Source organism: Procambarus clarkii, chromosome 28 (assembly GCF_040958095.1).
Source record: "Procambarus clarkii isolate CNS0578487 chromosome 28, FALCON_Pclarkii_2.0, whole genome shotgun sequence".
Classification (NCBI taxonomy): domain Eukaryota; kingdom Metazoa; phylum Arthropoda; class Malacostraca; order Decapoda; family Cambaridae; genus Procambarus; species Procambarus clarkii.
In genome coordinates, this window is record NC_091177.1 from 20,483,445 (window position 1) to 20,499,803 (window position 16,359).

Below are 16,359 nucleotides of genomic sequence, written 5' to 3' on the forward strand. Positions count from 1 at the left end.
CCTTCTCTTGAACCTCTGCATCCCTCTCTTTAGCCTCTGCATCACTCTCTTAAGCCTCTGCTTCCCTCTCTTGATCCTCTGCATCACTCTCTTGAGCCTCTGCATCACTCTCCTGATCCTCTGCATCACTCTCTTGAGCCTCTGCATCACTCTCTTGAGCCTCTGCATCCCACTCTTAAGCCTCTGCATCCCTCTCTTGAGCCCATGCATCCCTCTCTTAAACCTCTGCATCACTCTCTTGAGCCTCTGCATCACTCTCTTGAGCCTCTGCATCCCACTCTTGAGCCTCTGCATCACTCTCTTCAGCCTCTGCATCCCTCTCTTGAGCATCTGCATCATTCTCCTAGGCCTCTGCATCACTCTCTTGAGCCTCTGCATCACTCTCTTGAGCCTCTACATCCTTCTCTTGAGCCTCTGCATCACTCTCTTGAGCCTCGTCATCCCTCTCCTAAGCCTCTGCATTACTCTCTTGAGCCTCTGCGTCACTCTCTTAAGCCTCTGCATCCCTCTCTTGAGCCACTGCATCACTCTCTTGAGCCTCCGCATCACTCTCTTCAGCCTCGGCATCACTCTCTTGAGCTTCTGCATCACTCTCTGGAGCCTCTGCATCACTCTCTTGAGCCTCTGAATCACTCTCTTGAGCCTCTGCATCACTCTCTTGAGCCTCTGCATCCCTCTCTTAAGCCTCTGCAACACTCTCTTCAGCCTCTGCATCACTCTCTTAAGCCTCTGCATCCCTATCTTGATCTTCTGCATCACTCTCATAATTCTCTGCATCACTCTCTGGAGCCTCTGCAAAACTCTATTTAGCCTCTGCATCACTCTCTTGAGCCTCTGCATCTCTCTCTTGAGCCTCTGCAACACTCTCTAGAGCCTCTGCATCACTGTCTTAAGCTTCTGCATCACTCTCATAAGCCTCTGAATCACTCACTTGAGCGTTTGCATCCCTCTCGTGAGCCTCTGCATCACTCTCTTTATCCTCTGCATCCCTCTCTTGAGCCTCTGCTTCATTCTCCTAGGCCTCTGCATCACTCTCTTGAGCCTTTGCATCACTCTCTTAAGCCTCTGCATTCCTCTCTTGAGCCTCTGCATCATTCTCTTGAGCCTCTGCATCACTCTCTTCAGCCTCTGCATCACTCTCTTGACCCTCTGCATCACTCTCTTGAGCCTCTGCATCACTCTCTGGAGCCTCTGCATCACTCTCTTGAGCCTCTGCATCACTCTCTTGAGCCTCTGCATAACTCTTTTAACCTCTTCATCACTCTCTTGAGCCCCTGAATCTCTCTCTTGAGCCTCTGCAACACTCTCTTCAGCCTCTGCATCACTCTCTTAAGCCTTTGCATCACTCTCTTCAGTCTCTGCATCACTTTCTTAAGCCTCTGCTTCCCTCTCTTGATCCTCTGCATCACTCTCTTGAGCCTCTGCATCACTCTCCGGATCCTCTGCATCACTCTCTTGAGCACCTGGATCCCTCTCTTGAGCCCCTGCATCCCACTCTTAGGCCTCTGCATCCCTCTCTTGAACCTCTGCATCCCTCTCTTAAGCCTCTGATTCACTCTCTTCAGCCTCTGCATAACTCTCTTGAGTCTCTGCATCACTCACTTGAGCTTTTGCATCCCTCTCTTGAGCCTCTGCATCCCTCTCTTGAGCCTCTGCATCACTCTCTTGAGCCTCTGCATCACTCTCTTAAGCCTCTGCATCCCTCTCTTGAGCCCATGCATCCCTCTCTTAAGCCTCTGCATCACTCTCTTAAGCCTCTGCATCACTCTCGTAAGCCTCTGAATCACTCTCTTGAGCCTCTGCATCCCTCTCTTGAGCCTCTGCATCACTCTCTTCAGCCCCTGCATCCCTCTCTTGAGCCTCTGCATCATTCTCCGAGGCCTTTGCATCACTCTCTTGAGCCTCTGCATCACTCTCTTGAGCCTCTACATCCTTCTCTTGAGCCTCTGCATCACTCACTTGAGCCTCGTCAACCCTCTCCTAAGCCTCTGCATTACTCTCTTGAGCCTCTGCATCACTCTCTCAAGCCTCTGCATCCCTCTCTTAAGCCTCGGCATCACGCTCTTGAGCCTCTGCATCACTCTCTGGAGCCTCTGCATCACTCTCTTCAGCCTCTGCATCACTCTCTTAAGCCTCTGCATCCCTATCTTGATCTTCTGCATCACTCTCATAAGCCTCTGCATCACTCTCTTAAGCCTCTGCATCCCTATCTTGATCTTCTGCATCACTCTCATAAGCCTCTGCATCACTCTCTGGAGCCTCTGCAAAACTCTTTTTAGCCTCTGCATCACTCTCTTGAGCCTCTGCATCTCTCTCTTGAGCCTCTGCTTCCCTCTCCTGATCCTCTGCATCACTCTCTTAAGCCTCTGCATCACTCTCTGGAGCCTCTGCATCACTCTCTTCAGCCTCTGCATCACTCTCTTATGCCTCTGCATCACTCTCTTCGGTCTCTGTGTAACACGGGTTCGGGTTCCTCTCTTTTCTTCTCTTCCTCTACTCCCTCTACCCGTATTCTTACTTTTTATTCTCTACCAAGGGACTCCAAAACTTTTACCAAAGCCAACTCCACGCCACGTGGTCCTAAGACGATTGACCGACTTAGGATTCTACACCCAGTATGACGTGACCTAAGCTCTGAGCAAAACCCTAGAGTCACCTCTGCTGCCACCACCAGACCTGCTCTACAGAGCAATGATCGAGGTCTGGATCGATCACGCTAATTAATCAACCTTGGGGCTTGATCCCCACTATCTACGATGACCTTGAGTGTGGAATAAATTACACGGTAATGATAATTCCGATTCGATGTTAGAATCGGCGCCCAATCCAACTCTGCCTCGTGTGGACCACGTGACCAGGACAAGTGTACATATGAAACACATGGAAACAATAAAAATGCAAATTCTTAACTTAATTAATTTATTAACAGAAAAACTAAAACAAAATCTAAATATGTTCACTCCCTGTCACTTTAACACTCCCTACTTGACCTGAATGGCAAATGAGACTATTTCTATACATAACCATAGCAACTATACCTCTATGTTTTCCAGCTCTAGGTGTTGGGCTGGTCTTGGGGAGAGGTAAGATGTTTGACCTCTCCCAGCTGCTCGGCAGATCACACTGATTCTTCCTTGTCTGGTCTACCCCAGACAAGAGTATTGTATCCTTCCGCCTAGTCAAAGTTCTACCCAGTTCCTAGCAAGGTTTAAGTTATAACAATTAACCTCTGTTTGTACTGAATTGATCCAGACTGGTTGAATTATTTTACTTTAATTAGATTACACAAACATCTAACGGCAAAGCTGTTCCCGATCACAAAAATGGTTATTAAAACTTTGAGAAATATTAGACATGTCAACCCTGCTGACCTATGACCGCCGGTCACTCCGCCTTAAAAGTTAGATCTGATTCGTGACGTCACTGATGGTGACTTAAACTCAATAATTAGAATACTCTTGATATTGTATCCAGTACTATTATACAATACAATTTTAATGCAAAATGAATAAAGGCTAATTTTCTCTAAATTACTGAATACTATTGGATGGTTCATTATACGCGGCTATGAACAAAGATGCCCGCCATTTGTGACTCAGACCTGCTAATTCCCAGGGGACTGGGCGTTGTTGAGAGGTCAGGTCCCTACTCGAACTTCTGGAACCTTCTGGAATAATTCTTACAACAGCCTAGTTTGTTACAACCCCCCCGCACAAGCACTTAGTAAACCTTGTTAATTTGTTAAAATTCACGAGGTTTAGTATCCAAACCCACAATTCAACTCATGCCACAAACAAAAGCTACCCTAACTAATGAAATTTGACAAATAATAGTCCAACATCATAATAAATATGTTCATATTTCATAAATTTCTCAGCTGTCAACTGACAGCAATCCTCCAATATCAGGAAACATACATCCTACCCTTACTGACATAGCTAAATAACATGTCCCTACTCTACCATCAAAAACTAGCTATTAAACTCTCTTGGCTCTTCACTAGCCAAGTCCATGTGTCCTCTAGAGCCGGCCACACCGTGCTCAAACAAACATTAAAGTTATATCATCAGACTGAACTTTCAGTCATCCGGGAGCGTACTACGGAACTATCAGGTACACATCCGTGTACTACCCACTCCCCATCAATGTCAACCTTGACATGTTAAGGAACACACCTAACGTTTATTACATCTATCTAAAAAATATAAAAAAAATCCTATACTATATCACAGGTTTCAGCTGACTGTACAGCCAAGTGTTCTCACTCACTAGAAGTGGCAATGTTTATATTGGTCCGCCTCTCCTGTGTTCAAACATTCTGCAAAAAATAGCACAACATAATTTTCCATAACCGTTTGTTCTGGGCTGAGACAATTACACAGGGGCTTCGATTTTGATTACTGACCAATTTATAGAGTAAAATTCATATATTATACCAGAATTATTATTTTAAATCTGTTTTTCAACATTTATAAAGTATTGATTCTAAATCTGTTTTTCAACATTTAAACAAGTGTCCAGATGTTCTTTACACAGATGTTCAGAGCCAACTTTGTTGTTTGTATCAATTGTTCATATTGAATAAACGAGAAAAAAAAAATCGATGCTGCTGGATGCTGAATGTAGTCGCTGACGATGACGGTGTCGATCTTGCTTCTTCTCATGTGTAGACATCAATACCTGGTCCTCTTGTACTCCCATCCGGTACTATGAATGACGACAGAGTGTAGTAGAGCTGAGTGCCAAGTGACAGCTGTAGAATACTGTTACTTCGGCCATTAATCTTGCTCTCGACAGTCCACACGCCTTCGTATCAATCACAGTTCACACGGCAGTCTTGATGTTAAACTTGACGTCGCAGATGACCACAGCAGAGCAGGACTGGATGTACCAACGGTGTCTCTTAGCAGGAGTGGTGTCAGAAGGTCGTAGAGGCGGGTTGCTTGTTTGCAGAACAGGTGAATCTCGTCTTCCATCATTGCTCACGTCATCTCAGGCGTTTCTTGATGTCACCAGGTTACTAGGCCGTAAACACCAACTGTGTATACCCTCGTACCGCCGACTTTAGGCCAAAGGAGACAATTTTGCGACCTTCTATTGGCGAGTCCCGGTACTCTGTAGGGAAACCGTGCCTTCCACCTGTGACCGCCTTACTTCCGCTTTCTTGTTACTTCAGATGACGTAATCATTAATCTTCCGGCGAAATTCTTGAGTACTGCTACGTGCTTTCCATTTCTTGACCTCTCCTCCAACAATGCTGGAATGGCTGCAGTCTTGATGACGCAGCAGGTGGGTATTGGTGATCTCGAGACAGCTACCCCCGGCGTTGTATGGCACCTCCGGTGACTGCTATAATGTGGACAGCTCGCTGGCCCTGACAACCTCGTTAGTGACGTGAGGCGTCGGCCGGGTGACTCTTGGACAGTCACTCATCCCCAAAGTAACTGATGTATGGGTTACTGGGTCTGGTGGGGGGAGGGCTTTGTGTAACGTGCCTCCCCCCTCGGTCTTTACAGACAAGGGTTCACGTGTGGCTGGAACAACTGGGTCGGTGTACCAATCAGACCTGGGAACAGACAGACACAACACAGCGGAAGCATAGATATACTCTGGGTTTGGTGGAGGTGGAACCCCAGAGCACGGTAAAAGTTGCTACCTGAGTCAAGTATAGACATAGTACATCTCATTGCCTTTACAGGAAAATCTAATGAATACTAAATTATACTAACCAAGGAAGTTACTTTACTGTATAGCGCGAGATCTCGTCACCATAGGGTGGCGAGACTGCACCTGACTACTGATGAGCGATGACAGAGGGTCATCCTCATCTTCTGACTCGTCGGTGAAGCCATGAGTCAGCACTGCTGAGTCAGGAACTAGACCCGCTGAAGGCAGTTCTAATTCCTCTCTAGCATGATATTGTTTCAATTTATTTACGTGAATTGTCCTTTCCACCTGGTCCTCGAACACTCCTTTTATAACAAGATTAACTGGCCCCGCCCTTTTAATTACTCTATATGGTCCTCGCCACCTCGGAGCTAGTTTCCTGCTCTGATTGGCGGGCGCAGCCTCATTCACTCTCAATACGAGGCTTCCTTCCTTCAACTCAAGAGGGCGCACTTTCTTGTCATAAAAATGAGCATACCGAGTCCGTGCCTTCTTGGACGCTTCAGCTGCAATATTCCATGCATTTCTCATTTTACCAAGGACCTCTGAAGGATAGTCCTCCCCGTATGCAACATTATGTCTGTTAAGCAGACCTGAGGGGAAATTGCATGAATTACCAGTAAACAAATGAAGTGGTTGGGTGTTAATTGATTGGTGGATGGCAGTATTCAAGGCGAACTGAACATAGGGTAGGTGTTCATCCCAGGTGTTTGCATCATGTTCAGCAAGGATTGCAAGCATATCCTTGACTGAACGATTAGTCCGTTCCGTCATTCCGTTTCCTTGTGGGTGGTAGGCCGCTGTAAAAGCCGAAGTTGTCTCTAAAATCTTACAAACTTCTCTAAATATATTCCCATTGAATTCTTGACCCCGGTCAGAGACTAAAACTTTAGGAGGTCCGAATACAGTAACGAACCTACGCAAGAACGCATCTGCAACCGTACGAGAATCCTTCTGAGGTAATGCAACTAGTGTAGTGTATCTAGACAGATGGTCAACTAGCACCAACACGTATCTGTTACCCGCATGACTGTGGTGTAAATCAATCAGATCGGCCCCCACACGATCTAACGGTTCACGAATTTCAGGAAATTCCTGAAGTGGGGCTTGTACCTTAAGGGTACCTTTCCTCCTCTGGCAACGAGGGCACGACTTCACGAAATTGATTACCTCAGAAAGTAATCCTGGAAAATAAAATAGAGACTTTGCTTTTAAGTGCGTTTTAAAGATCCCCGGATGCCCTGCAATTTTTGAAGCATGCGCAAGCTTTAACGCTGATGACCGCAACGCGTCCGGAATAACTAGCTGAAATACTGCCCTATCATTCTGGCTATTAACATAATACAGGACGCCCTGTTTCATCTCAAAATCATGTATAGGTAAATTCTTTTTCTTTTTCGGGTATTTTCCTCCCTCTAAATACTCAATAATCTCTTTCCATCTAGGCTCGCTCATCTGGTATTCTCTCATTTTATCTGATGGAATGGTTTCAATATTTTCATTAATCTGCATTGCCGCTATATTTCTACTTAGCGTATCTGGCACAACATGTGCTGGACCAGGCTTGTACAAGATCTGGAATGAGTGGGCCGAAAGTTCGTGAAACCAGCGTGACATTCGTGGGCATTTCGTTCGCTTTTTAAATATATGTGTTAACGCTCGATGGTCTGTGTAGATTACAAAATGCCGCTGAAATAGGTAAGGCTCGAAATACCTAACTGATTCTACTACTGCCAGTGCCTCCCGATCCGTAGCTGAATAGCGAACTTCAGGTCCTTTGACCTTCCTACTGAAATAGGCTACTGGATGGGGTAAATTATCTGCGTCTCGCTGAATTAAGCACCCGCCAATAGCAATACCGCTGGCGTCAGTGTGCACTTCCCACTCTTTCTCAAAATCAGGAATAGCCAATACCGGTGTCGTGATTAGTTGGTCTTTCAGTTTGCGATAGGCCTCGTCATGTTCAGATTTCCACACAAACTTCGCATTTTTCTTTGTCAGATCAGTCAGGGGTGCTGAAATGCCAGCGAAACCTTCAATGTGACGACGAAAATATCCGGCCGCCCCCAAAAACCTACGCACGTCCTTTGCTGTCCTTGGAGTAGGCATGTCAGCAATGGCGCGGCAAGAATCTGGGTCAGGTCGGATACCGTCCGGGCACACCTGGAACCCCAGAAATTTGAATTTCTGAGCCGCCAGGGTGCACTTCTGAACATTCAGCCTGAAACCTGCCTGATCTAACAACTTCAAAGTCTCAGTCAAGTCCTGTAGGTGTTCCTCAAACGTCCTGGAATATATCACAACATCATCCAGGTACGCTAAAGAATGCCTACCCAGTACCGGACTAAGGATAAAGTTGATGGCCCTCTGAAACGACGAAGGCGCTGTCTTCAAACCAAACGGCATCCTACGGAATTGGTAAGTGTGCCTACCATCCGAGAATGCTGTTTTTTCCCTATCCTGTTCTGCCACCGGGATCGCCCAATACGCCGATTTTGCGTCAAGAGTTGAGAAATACTTAGCAGCACCAAATTGATCTATTATCTCCTGTATTCGGGGCAACGGATACACATCACCCTTAGTTAGTTCGTTCACCTTCCGGTAGTCAACACAGAAACGATAACTACCGTCCGGTTTCCGAACTAGTACAACAGGAGAGAGCCACGGTGACGTACTAGGCTCTATCACGCCCTGTCTCAACATTTTCTGGCACTCCTCCCTGATAATGTTCTTTGCCTGTTCCGGCAACCTCCACTGTCTTGTGTACACAGGCAAATGATCACCAGTTGGAATGGTGTGCTCGATCTTATCAAGGAGACCAATCTGGTCATCCTCTGTCGCAAACAATTTCGGGAATTTTCGTAAAACTCCTCTCAGTGCCTTCCTATCCGCCTGTGCAACATGTTGCAAATCAAGTGCTGAAATTAATTTTTCTATTTCCTCTACATTCTGTGCAACATTTCTCGTTTCGTATTGTACTTTGGATGGTGTTTTAGTTTTCAACATATTCAGTGCACTACATTGTGCAGTGACGGCTGGCGTCTCAGCTGACTCATGGTGAAAGATTTCTGTGTCCTCCACCATGGTTCCCTGAGATACCCTATCACCTGCCCTGAAGCGAAAAGTCTTATGTGAAAGATTGACAACTGGAATGAGTGCACCTTTATCGAGCACTACAACTAAGTGATGAGGAATTAATAAACTATCACATCTCCCAGCCACCTGAAGGGTGGTACCTGGTTGTATGTGACGTCCCACGGCTACTTTAATAAATTTAACAGAATGTGGTGGGCAACTCTGTTTGGTCAATGCATGCAATGCGCATGACATCTTAACTGTGTCTGGAAGAGACTTAAAAATCAATTTTGGATAGTGCGCATTATATTTCAGCTTCCTCTTAATTGAAGCTACAACTGGGGGATGGTCGATCATCTCCACTGGGTAGGAAGTCTGTCCCAACTGCAACCTGCAGTTCCTAGCCCCTTTTTGAGCAGACAAGGAATAATTAAATCGCGACAGAAAATCAGTCCCCATTAAGATGTGACCAGGAAAATCAAGGTTCTCTACGATCGTACATGTGTGAGGCTGCAATGCCCCATCAATCTCAAAATTAACTGTACCTTGACCTACGATCTCAATCTTCTCCCCATTGACTGCTGTCAATGTCTTTGCGCAACGTTGAAGACGTGCATACTTAAAATTGCTGAAGGCTGACTTTTTAATTACCGTTGCCTGGCTTCCTGTATCAACAAAAGCTGTCAATCTCACACCTTCCACTTTCACCTCAAAAGTAGGCCTACCATCACTAGGAGCCTGCTTTCATGCTTTCGTAGGAGTGACTTCGCAATCCCTCTGTATGTGCCCACGCATCCCGCAGGAGTAACACCTATGCGGATCCCTGTTGTTACCCCGCGCAGGGTGGCTCGAACTTGCCGCTGAGGGCTGCCTCCTGCCTGATGAACCCGCGCCACAGTGACTCGGCTTGGCTCCCTCGCCTTTACTTACCGCCTCTACGTATGGCGACAACTGAGTGCCCGATGTCCCTGCGCGCGTCTGCCTGTCTAAGGCTGTGGCGGCCTGTTGGACTAGGTCATTATAATTCACACCCGCTCTCCCCGCAAGGAACAATGGCCCCATATCGGAAGGTAACGTTTTGCAGAACAACTCTTTAGCGAATTGCTCTGCCTGACTCGAATCGAACCCCAGTTCCTTAGTGAGGTCGTCAACCCTTCTCTTTAATATTGACCCGAAATCCTTGACAGTGCTTCGGTCATCCCTCTTAAGTGACTCGAGATAAAAGTAAGCCTCATCCTCTGAAACCTTGTCTTTGAATCTGTCCCTAATCGCTTGGACAAACTGAGGCCAAGATGTCAGGTGCTGAAACTCTGTAAATCCCGCCAGTGGACCGGCTACGTGCACGCAAGCCCCCATAGCGAGAGCAATTTTCGATCTATCCCCCGGGACAGCTTCTAGCATCGAACCAATTTCACAAAGCCAGTCTTCCACCTGGCGGTTGCGTTCCACCTTAATAAGCGACAACTCCCTACCTCTGAGTGTCGGCAGAGTCAACTTGGGAATCAGACTCACAAGTCCCTCTGTATGTGACGCGGAGCTACTGGCAGTGGGTGGGTCCTGGGGTTGGGAACTGGGTTGAGGTTGGGGTTTGGGCTGAGGTATGGTGTGGGTGGCCTCGGGTTGGGGTGTGGATTGAGGTTGGGGTTGAGGCTGAGGTATGGTGTGGGTGGCCTCGGGTTGGGGTGTGGATTGAGGTTGGAATGGGTATGGGTATGGGTATGGGGTGGCCTGGGGTTGGAATGGGTATGGGGTGGCCTGGGGTTGGAATGGGTATGGGTATGGGTATGGGGTGGCCTGGGGTTGGAATGGGTATGGAGTGGCCTGGGGTTGGGGGAAGGGTTGGTATGGGAATTGAGGATGGGGTTGGTATGGGAATTGAGGATGGGGTAGGTATGGGAGGTGGGGTTGGGGTTGTTGTGGTGACGGATGAGGTGTACCTAGGTGTTGTGGGTGCTGTGGTATTGGTGTTATGTTGGGTAGTTCCTGCTGTTGGTGTGGTTGTTCATGTTCCCGTTGAACGGGTTGCTGTTCTCTACCGAGCGAAGTGGGACGTCCTGCCATACTAACTGAGGCCCCCTGTCTACCCTGCTGGCATGGCGTCGATGTTATTTGTGGGGGAACCCAAGACGGCTCTCCCCACTCATGGGACGACTCCTCGCAAGACTCCCCACTCATGTCAATAATAGTATCTCTCCAGGGATGGAAAGATACCCTCGACTGCCCAGTCCCATGCAGAACCCGTGAACTCGTCGCTTCAGTCCCACTGGCCCCACCTGTGGTGCCAGTTGAGCTACCTGAGCGGTCCCCAGTGGTGTCGGAAGAGGTTCTATCCTCTACACTCCCATTCCCACTGGTCCCTACTGACTGGTCATTATCTGGGTTAAACATTTTCTGTGATTCCTGGTGTGCCACGTCTCTTCTAAACTACCCTTTAGTACACCCTCGACCCGGACTCACTACAACCGTGATCTTACACAAAAAAAAAAAAAATCACAACTCTATTCTAAGAGAAAACTACTAAATTCCCAAAATAGGAAATACAACGATTTATCGAGAGAATCGCTGAAGTGAATCCAATGAATGAGTGTCTGCCCCGCACTCGTGTCTGACCGTGAAATATCCCGCAGTTCTATTACTGAAACCTAAGTCCTTTACGTTAAAAAAAATTAAGGAATCTAATTTATATAAAACAATTTAAATGATAACGCAACTAACGCACAGCACTCGTGATGGATTAATAAAGAATATTTACTGTATTTGAATACTAAACGCGCTTGAAGTGAGCAGCGTGGCCACTGATGACTGATGGAGCGGGACCAGCTGCGCTGAAAAAACTAAGTCCCGCGCTTTTTCGCTTAAACGCTGAAAAATCAAAATTGTTGTTCTGAAGGAAAATAACTAGTTTTACGTTAATAAACCGCTCTAGCGATTAATATAGACACCCAGGACCTATAAATGCTTACTAAAAATTGAATTTTTATAAAAAAACTACGTTTTTACTCAATTGCTGGACTCTGCCAATTTTCCTGACTCCGAGGGAAAAAAAAAATTCTATCACCCCAAATATCACAAAACTCCTTTAATTCACAAAAAATTGTGTTTCTCGTTCCCAGATATAAATACGTTATTATTTACTACTGACGTTGTATACAGAACAATACTGACACTTCGGGCGGTTTCAACACTCACTAATTCGATTTTCAGTCAAAATCCGAGATTTTCACCTCAAATGGACTCTGACAAAATTACGACACGATTTTCTCGAAAAATAACTAAATTCGGCAAAAATGTAATTATCACTGTTTAATGCTTTACGAACAGAATTACGTCCCTTGCGCGCACTAGAGAGTAATACTGACCCCAGAATATCCACGAAACATGAAAATTAGAATTTTCGCCAAAAAGTCAGATTCTAGCCCAAGCTGAACATAAGAACATAAGAACATAAGAACAAAGGTAACTGCAGAAGGCCTATTGGCCCATACGAGGCAGCTCCTATTCTATAACCACCCAATCCCACTCATATACTTGTCCAACCCGTGCTTAAAACAATCGAGGGACCCCACCTCCACAATGTTACGCGGCAATTGGTTCCACAAATCAACAACCCTGTTACTGAACCAGTATTTACCCAAGTCTTTCCTAAATCTAAACTTATCCAATTTATATCCATTGTTTCGTGTTCTGTCCTGTGTTGATACTTTTAATACCCTATTAATATCCCCCCGGTTATGTCCATTCATCCACTTGTAAACCTCTATCATGTCACCCCTAACTCTTCGCCTTTCCAGTGAATGCAACTTAAGCTTTGTTAATCTTTCTTCATACGAAAGATTTCTAATTTGGGGAATTAACTTAGTCATCCTACGCTGGACACGTTCAAGTGAATTTATATCCATTCTATAATATGGCGACCAAAACTGAACTGCATAATCTAAATGGGGCCTAACTAGAGCAAGATATAGCTTGAGAACCACACCAGGTGTCTTGTTACTAACGCTGCGATTAATAAATCCAAGTGTCCGATTTGCCTTATTACGAACATTTATGCATTGATCCTTTTGTTTTAAATTCTTACTAATCATAACTCCCAGATCCCTTTCGCAATCCGACTTCGCAATCACAACACCATCTAGCTCGTATCTTGTAACTCTATCATCATTACCTAACCTCAGAACTTTACATTTATCAGCATTAAACTGCATCTGCTAATCCTTTGACCATTTAAGCTGGACTTAGAAAATTTTCCACCTACGTGTCTACTGAAAACAGAATTCTAAGTCTATAAACAATTCTACCGTCTTACTGGTAAAAACTAGAAAATATCATCCGCATCGACTGGAGAATCGTAATGACGCCCAGAACATACACGTGACCCACGAATACAAATTAATTACAGTTAACGAGTTTCCGACATTGACTTAGCCGAAAACTTATCCCAAAATACTTAGAAATATACCACGGACTCTATTAAGCATTTACACGCAACTTATTATCCCTTAAACTCCTTCACTTATCTATCGTGACCGACATATAGCCCTAAGTCCAGAGGATTAACTACACTCTAGCAACAACGCCTCTGACTTAGACTAATACAACAGGGAATAGCAAAACTTAACGTACGCACTTAGCCTAATATGCAAGAAAACGCTAAACACTTGGGAAAAATTTTAACCGGGGATTGAATTTAGGGGAAAAATTAATCTAGAACAACGCAAATAAACGGAAATTACTTTACAAATTTAAGTATACTTAATTAAAAAATGCACTCGACTTAATCTTATAATTGTTCCTACCGGCTCGCCGTACCACACCTAGCCTAGGGGCCACACCCTCTAGGTTCCAACAGAGCGACACGCAGCTTTCAGCAACAATTATGACTAGGGACGACTCAACCTCCACTAAGTGTGCGATCACTTAGTTGTTGAATCGCTGCTAGGTAGGTTACTAGTCCGTCCCTCGGAGGCCGCAACGCCCTTCACGGATTACGTTTTTCCTAGCGTTTTGGGTCGTCTAATAACGCCCTCGGACTATCTACTGGCGTCCCACAGATATATCCGCCCCCGACAGCCCTCAAGGAACTGCTGTTGAGAGTATGGCGGCTCCCAACACCTCTGAATTAATTGCAATGGGTCGAGTATGGTACCCAGTCCAATCAACTCGGAGCGGTCTCCTTTTCAATAAATCTATTTTAACAGCCTAATCTTACTAACTAAACCTTAATTATATCAGCCCGCATGACCCAAGATTCGCCAATCCCCACTCAAACGCACTTGTGGGGCGCACTGCAAATCCTGGCCCGCGGCTGTCTCCTTAGCATCCGCGCACGTGTTCGAACGGCTAGACGCGTGAGCCTTTCAACAATTTCAAACAAAATTGTTGAAACCACCGCTGTGCACCATTGTAACACGGGTTCGGGTTCCTCTCTTTTCTTCTCTTCCTCTACTCCCTCTACCCGTATTCTTACTTTTTATTCTCTACCAAGGGACTCCAAAACTTTTACCAAAGCCAACTCCACGCCACGTGGTCCTAAGACGATTGACCGACTTAGGATTCTACACCCAGTATGACGTGACCTAAGCTCTGAGCAAAACCCTAGAGTCACCTCTGCTGCCACCACCAGACCAGCTCTACAGAGCAATGATCGAGGTCTGGATCGATCACGCTAATTAATCAACCTTGGGGCTTGATCCCCACTATCTACGATGACCTTGAGTGTGGAATAAATTACACGGTAATGATAATTCCGATTCGATGTTAGAATCGGCGCCCAATCCAACTCTGCCTCGTGTGGACCACGTGACCAGGACAAGTGTACATATGAAACACATGGAAACAATAAAAATGCAAATTCTTAACTTAATTAATTTATTAACAGAAAAACTAAAACAAAATCTAAATATGTTCACTCCCTGTCACTTTAACACTCCCTACTTGACCTGAATGGCAAATGAGACTATTTCTATACATAACCATAGCAACTATACCTCTATGTTTTCCAGCTCTAGGTGTTGGGCTGGTCTTGGGGAGAGGTAAGATGTTTGACCTCTCCCAGCTGCTCGGCAGATCACACTGATTCTTCCTTGTCTGGTCTACCCCAGACAAGAGTATTGTATCCTTCCGCCTAGTCAAAGTTCTACCCAGTTCCTAGCAAGGTTTAAGTTATAACAATTAACCTCTGTTTGTACTGAATTGATCCAGACTGGTTGAATTATTTTACTTTAATTAGATTACACAAACATCTAACGGCAAAGCTGTTCCCGATCACAAAAATGGTTATTAAAACTTTGAGAAATATTAGACATGTCAACCCTGCTGACCTATGACCGCCGGTCACTCCGCCTTAAAAGTTAGATCTGATTCGTGACGTCACTGATGGTGACTTAAACTCAATAATTAGAATACTCTTGATATTGTATCCAGTACTATTATACAATACAATTTTAATGCAAAATGAATAAAGGCTAATTTTCTCTAAATTACTGAATACTATAGGATGGTTCATTATACGCGGCTATGAACAAAGATGCCCGCCATTTGTGACTCAGACCTGCTAATTCCCAGGGGACTGGGCGTTGTTGAGAGGTCAGGTCCCTACTCGAACTTCTGGAACCTTCTGGAATAATTCTTACAACAGCCTAGTTTGTTACATCTGCATCACTCTCTTAAGCCTCTGCTTCCCTCTCCTGATCCTCTGCATCACTCTCTTAAGCCTCTGCATCATTACCCTGATCCTCTGCAACACTCTCTTGAGCCTGTGCATCCCTCTCTTGAGCCCCTGCATCCCACTCTTAAGCCTCTGCATCCCTCTCTTGAACCTCTGCATCCCTCTCTTAAGCCTCTGCATCACCCCCTTAAGCCTCTGCTTCCCTCTCTTGATCCTCTGCATCACTCTCTTGAGCCTCTGCATCACTCTCCTGACGTCTCTGCATCACTCTCTTGAGCCTCTGCATCCCTCTCTTGAGCCCCCTTCATCCCACTCTTAAGCCTCTGCATCCCTCTCTTAAACCTCTGCATCCCTCTCTTAAGCCTCTGCATCACTCTCTTCAGCCTCTGAATAACTCTCTTGAGTCTCTGCATCACTCTCTTGAGCTTCTGCACCGCTCTCTTGAGCCTCTGCATCCCTCTCTTGAGCCTCTGCATCACTCCCTTGAGCCTCTGCATCACTCTCTTAAGCCTCTGCATCCCTCTCTTGAGCCCATGCATCCCTCTCTTAAGCCTCTGCATCACTCTCTTAAGCCTCTGCATCACTCTCGTAAGCCTCTGAATCACTCTCTTGAGCCTCTGCATCCCACTCTTGAGCCTATGCATCACTCTCTTCAGCCTCTGCATCCCTCTCTTGAGCATCTGCATCATTCTCCTAGGCCTCTGCATTACTCTCTTGAGCCTCTGCATCACTCTCTTAAGCCTCTGCATCCCTCTCTTGAGCCACTGCATCACTCTCTTGAGCCTCTGCATCACTCTTGCGCCTCGGCATCACTCTCTTGAGCTTCTGCATCGCTCTCCTGAGCCTCTGCATCACTTTCTTGAGCCTCTGCATCACTCTCTCGAGCCTCTGCATCACTCTCTTGAGCTGCTGCATCCCTCTCTTAAGCCTCTGCAACACTCTTGAGCCTC